At 52.7% G+C, this 6,000-nt stretch overlaps 1 non-coding gene across 1 annotated transcript; it reads right to left on the minus strand.

Annotated features, from left to right (window-relative positions):
- Positions 1–4,841: 4,841 nt before the first annotated feature.
- LOC132247930 (U2 spliceosomal RNA) lies at positions 4,842–5,023 on the minus strand. Its single transcript, XR_009459320.1, has one exon. It is a non-coding gene; the product is annotated as a U2 spliceosomal RNA (small nuclear RNA).
- Between the last annotated feature and the right edge of the window lie 977 nt (positions 5,024–6,000).

Genomic DNA, 6,000 nt, shown 5'->3' on the forward strand with positions numbered 1-6,000 from the left:
TCCCAATCTTTGGCCTCTTGATGAGCAGACCCCACAGTAATTTTGGCCTTCACAGGGATCTTTAGCTTAGGTAAAAGAAGCGTTGCTGCAGAGCATGGGAGGAAAGGGAAGCAGAGAAGTAAAAATATACCCAGTTACTACCAGTTTGACTATAAAAGTTATTTATTGCTAAGCATATGAAATATATAATGGTACTAGTAGTAATAGATATGCAAAAGAAAAACACACACAAAACAATTACAGTACTACCCTGGTTTCACTAAGTATTTAGGGAACTTAGCTCAAGCTTAACTAATACAGTTCAGGTTCAGAAGTTTGCACCTAGAGAGAAAAGAGAGAGAGCGCTTTGGGATCTCACCAGTCCAAGGTACTCAGGCTGCAGAGCCGACAGGCACAGTTCGTAGCACAGTTCTTGAAGAGAGAGACTATCTGTTCTTCCACCATCCCAAGAACGACAGGGGATGGTGTCAGCACAGGAGTTTCCTTCTTTCTCTCTCTCTTCTTTCTTCTGCTTTGTCGTTGTCGTCTTCTTCTTGAAGCACACACACTTTTTACAGATTTTTATACCCTCAGTTCAGCTGCTTCAAAGCATTCTTAATTGTGTAAATCATTGTCTTTTCTATTGACAAGGGGTTTGGAACATCAAGAAACTGACTGATGATCAGGAAACACTTAAGATTAGGGAGTAATCAAATGCTTGGGAGCCAGCTTGAGAGTCCTATGGATAGCAGATATCCCATCAGTATATCTTATCGTTTCTTCAGAAACAATAGATAGCTTGCAGCATCAGGATTTTGGATTTTTACTTGTGCACAAACCTCAGCTTAGCATGACTTTTCCAGATTTTACCATAGTCTTTTAACACACTTAAAGCAATTATTGGGATGCTCAACCTTTTGTGGAGAGGACTCCCACCAGTCGTTTCAGGAAAAGTATGACAACACCTGTGATTAGGGCTCCAATAGGCTGGATGTTGTGATGAACCCTTAACCATCGTTCAAATGTTGCCCATACCCCCTCTGACTCCGTCTCTTGCCTCAGCATTCCCTAACCCAGCAACCGAGTTTTAGTCAATCAAGTTTAAATAAGCCTCCCATAGTGGGACCGGGGAATGTACGGCCCGAGATGCCTATTCAACTTAGAGGGGTGTGTGTTGGGGGGCAGGGGGAAGGGGGGACAGAGAAGTCCTTAGTAAATCCAGATTAGAACTGGTCTGATAAATGCTGAGCTGGGTGTGTGTGAAGATGGGGAATCTGTGCTCCAAATGTTAAATCAACCCATCATGCAGTGCTCTCCTGCTTCTCTGGTCCCAGAATTCACTACAGTCTCTGCTTCAGGCTTTCTGTTCTCCATCTCTCATGTAAATGAATGGTCATCTGGTTCCATCTCGGATGCAAATGAGACCTAGGGCAGTTGTTTCACTCGTCACCCTTATCTGGAGGGTCTTAGGTGCGTCTCTCACTGCATCCTAATCAGTTTCATTTATGTAGTGGGGTGGGGGGGGGGGGAAGAGTCAGACAGACTGCATCCTGTGCCAGGGTTCCCAAGAACACAGCTGAGACATAACAACCCACTCCCCTTCCCAAATGTCCTTCAAACCCTCCTCCCCTATCCAATTTCTTAACCACCTCCCCATGCTGTCCATTGTTCCCCCCCCCCGCCACACACACACACCCCCCTCCCTCCCTCCCTATCCCCCTCTTCAATAATACAATTATAATCCCCAACAAACACCTTGTTCCCTCCCCATCCCCCACATATCTCCAGCTTCTGGAAAAATTCCCTGTGCTCAGCCCTCACTGCAGATGCATACACATTAAAAATCCCCACCTCCACCTTCAGGTGCTGCAAGCAACCCTCAATTAGCATTTCTACTGCCAACACCCTCACCTGTGCCTCCTTAAGTAAAATACCCACCCCCACCGCCCTATTCCCTTCCGCCCCTGCCCACCAAGGTTGCCCCTTCTCCCATCGTTTCCTTAAAAACCCATAATTCCCCTCCCACCCTATCCCACACTCCTGCATGCAAATTATATCCGCTGAAATAGTTCCAAACACTTCCACACCCTCTCCCACCTCTTCCTTGTCAAAAGGCTCCTCATGTTTAACCAGGCCACCCTCAACATCATTTCCAAATCTTTCAAAACAAAAGGAACACCCTTATCCCCTTACCCCTCCACCCCACTCCCACTCTCCAACTCACTCTGACCCTTTCACCAGAAACAGAATCCCTTGTCTCCATATTCCCATAGTCGCCACCAAACCCTCCACCAACCCAGGGCTCAAAAATCCCACCCTCTCCTCCCCCTCCCCTGTTCTGTCTCTCCCCCCAACCACCTTCTCCTTCTGTTTCCCTTCCCCATCTCTCCAGGTTTGTCCACTTCCACTCCCACTCTTTTCTTACCCCCTTCCCCCCTCCCGGCTGCTTCTTCCTTTTCTTTAAACCCCCCTCCTGCCCTTGCTCCAGGGCTTCCATTCCTTCTGCCCAATCTCCCCCCTTGGGCTTTTCTGCTCCCCCTAATTGCTCCATCATCCCTCTCAGTTGTTTCAAAGCCTCACCCCCACCTTCTTTCTCTCCCTTTTGTTCTTCTCCCTTCCCTTCCCCCTCCACTTCTTCCTCTGAAAGCCCCAGCACTGCTTCTTCAATCCCTTGTTGACCCCCCTCCCCCTCAGGTGTCTCCTGTACAAATCATCTCCTCCTCCTCCACCCGCACCTCCAGCTGTTTCTCATTCCCTCCTCCCTCCACTCCCCTCTGTTTCTCCCCCTCTCCCTGCACCTGTACTCTGTTTGTGTAGGAGTACGGGCACTCCCGCTGAATGCGACCCTCCTGCCTACAGCTGGTGCACACCAGTTTCTGTACAGAACTGTGCTCTGTGCCCCATTCCCCTACACCGAAAACGAACTGTTAACAAACAAAATGCAGCCAAGTGCCCCCCCAACCCACACCTGCTACACACCTTCGACTGGTCATGGTACGTAACATACCCCCTGCAAGGCCCAATTTGAACCACCGACAACAAATGCCTCACATCCCCAGGGTTCCCCACCTCTTCCTGCAATAAAACTCGTGCCCTCCACCCGTCAAAAACCCTCTCCACGTTCAGCACGCTGCACCTTTCCCTCCAGCCAATCCATCACATTCCCCTCCAAAACATCGGTGTACATCTTAATAAACAACACCCGCTCCCATGCTTTCTGGCCTACTTCGAAATTTAGCCCCTCCAACTCCCCGTGCTCCACAGCTGCCTTGTACGTGTCCCAAAAAGCAGAGTAGGCCTTGCAGTTCCAAAAGGACACGTGCCACTCCTTGAAATTATCAAATGCCACCACACAACTCAAGTCCACAGGCTCCACCTTCAGTGTGGCAAACAGTACCCGCGCCATAAAGTCCCCCCGGCTCAAAGTCTTTGCGCCGTTAAAACCCTTTCTAGCCAAAGTCACTTTGACCCTCCGTCTTATGTCCCTCCTCCCGTCTCCATCTTCCTGCTCCGGACCAGAATGTATCGTCATCCATGCCGCCTCTTCCTCCTGCCCACGAGCCTCCTGCCGTCCGCCCTCCGCTGCCGGTCCACCCTCTTCGGGCGTCTTCCTTCTCCCCCCCCCCCTCCCCCTCCCAGCTGGTCCTTCCCACAAAGCTCCATCCCTCCTCCGCCGCTGTCCACTCGCCTCCGTCTCTGCTCTGCTCGCCTCCTCCCGTCTCCCGACTTCTCTCCCCACTCTCGCCTAGATCTTGCTCTCCTCCGCTCCGCTCCCGTCTGCTCCACCAACTCCATTGCCACCGCCACCTCCATGATCACCCTTGCCGTCGCCAACCCTGCTCTCCTCCCAGCGCCTGGCCTCCCGAGGCCCAACCAGGCAGTGGCCGGACCTGAGCCCGACCGCCAAACTGATCTGAGCCTTCAAGAGGCTGAGAAATGATAACCCACCCAGGGTCGGAGGGGAAGCGGGCCCCCCGGGGCCAGCAGCCTGGGGGGCCCTGCAAGCAGGGCCAGGAGTGGCCCCAGCGGTGTGGCGACTGACTGACCAGCTGGCTGGCTCTCCTGCAGGAAAGCCACCATGTGGGCGGGGGCTGGCAGATGTGTGCCTCTCCTTCCTTGACCCGACTCCTTGCTTCAGTCGGGTGCGCCCGGGTTTCTAGCATCTTTTTAATCCTCTTCCAGGTGATCCGTCCTGTGGCGGCGTGGTGACTGGTCGGCTCTCCTGTGGGAAAGCCACTGTGTGGGCAGGCCGGGGCTGCCAGGTCAGGTGTGCCCCGCTCCTTCCTCGACTCGACCTTGTCCTCAACTCGACTCCTTGCTTCAGTTTGCCCAGGTCTCAGTCTACTGCCTTCATTCAACTGGACTGGACTGGCCTGGCTCACACCCCACTGCTGTGTCTGGTCATCAGCAACGACAACACTCGACGAAGGCAGCATCTGGTTTTACGGGGCCTTGTGGGCCAAGCCAGGGAGCAAGGGGGGAGGCTGCAAGGCCTGCCAGTAGCAGCGAAGGCCCCAGCCCGCCGGCCTCCTAAGCCCTCCGGGTGCCGCCACCCGGGCCATGGCGGGCCCTCTGCAGCCTGGACCAGCTCCCAGCCAACACCCCCTGCCCACCTGGGCCCGGGCTTCATGGCCCCCTGCCACTGCCAGCGGGGTAGGCCCGCCAGCAATGCCACCCGGCAGGCCCGGGGGCAGGTGGGTGCGTGCCCACTTGCACACCTGCCGGCCTCCCGGCTTGCTGCCCAGTGGCCTTTTGCATAGGGCACCCCCCCAGGGCTGGCCTGGGGTCACCAGCTCCAGGAGGCCCATGCTGCTGCTGCTTTTGGAACCGACAGAGGAGAAAGGCGCTCCCCCCCAAGAAGGGGAGTGGGCACCGGGCCCAGAGGCCCTGCAATACCGGGCCAATGCGCGGAGGGGCTGGAGCAAGCTGAGGCCCGCTCCCAGCACCAAAAATGCATCAGTCCTCATAAATCAAAAGACATATCAGAAATTAAACTGATAAGAACAGATTTTTTTTTCTTTTTATTAACAAGTACCAAAAATATTTGAAAACTTTCAACACAAACAACAAAATCTCCCAACTTTTCCGATTCAAAACACAACCTATACATTAAACCCCGTAACATAACATTCCTTTCAAGACAACCAAAACACATTACTTCCCCCCCCAACCACCAAAATAAAACGCTTCAGCATATCCCTCCCACCTTCGCCACCACCAATTCAACCTCTTTTTCATTTCAATCACTCCCTCTTTCAGTATCTAACCCAAAATCATAATATATACATTCCCTTTTAGATTCCCATTTTCCTCCTTCCCCTTATCCCAACTCTCCCTCCTTCTACTCAAATAACCTCCTCCGCTCAATCCCCTCCCACTCCCCTTCCCCTCTTTCTGTAATACCCCAACTCCGCATTCAACAAATAAATACTCTCACGACGTAAAATAAAGCCCCTTTTGCACTAACAAACACCTCACCTTCCATACCGCCACCCGTGTACAAAGTAACAAAACCCTGATTTCCCATTCCCTCTCCTTGTGGTTCACTAACCCATACAAAGCCCCCTCACAGTTAACAAAAGCCCCCCACCCTACTGTTCTACAAAACCTACTTACCCTCTGCCATACCCTTTGTGCAAAACTACATTCCCATAAAACATGGAAAAAAAAAATTGCCTCCTCCCTCATGCACAATTCTCACAGACACTCTGCCCATCTCAGCAAACCCCATCGCCGTTGCTCCACCCTTACCGGTAACACCTTTCACACCACCCGCCAAGCAAAATATTCGTGCTGCCCCTTCCACCTCTTTCTCACTATTCCCTTCCATACCCTCCCCACCTGCGCACACAACAACTCCCCTATATCCATCATCCCATCCCTTCCCCTGATCTCCTCAATACCCTCTTAGCCTCCCCCAACCCCTTTACCCTCAAGAAATTCTACCCCTGCGTGTACCACTTCACCGGTCTATCTGCCCACAACCGCCTCCACCATCCGCCATACAACCCCAACCTCCTT

This window comes from Alligator mississippiensis, chromosome 1 (assembly GCF_030867095.1).
Source record: "Alligator mississippiensis isolate rAllMis1 chromosome 1, rAllMis1, whole genome shotgun sequence".
Taxonomy (NCBI): domain Eukaryota; kingdom Metazoa; phylum Chordata; order Crocodylia; family Alligatoridae; genus Alligator; species Alligator mississippiensis.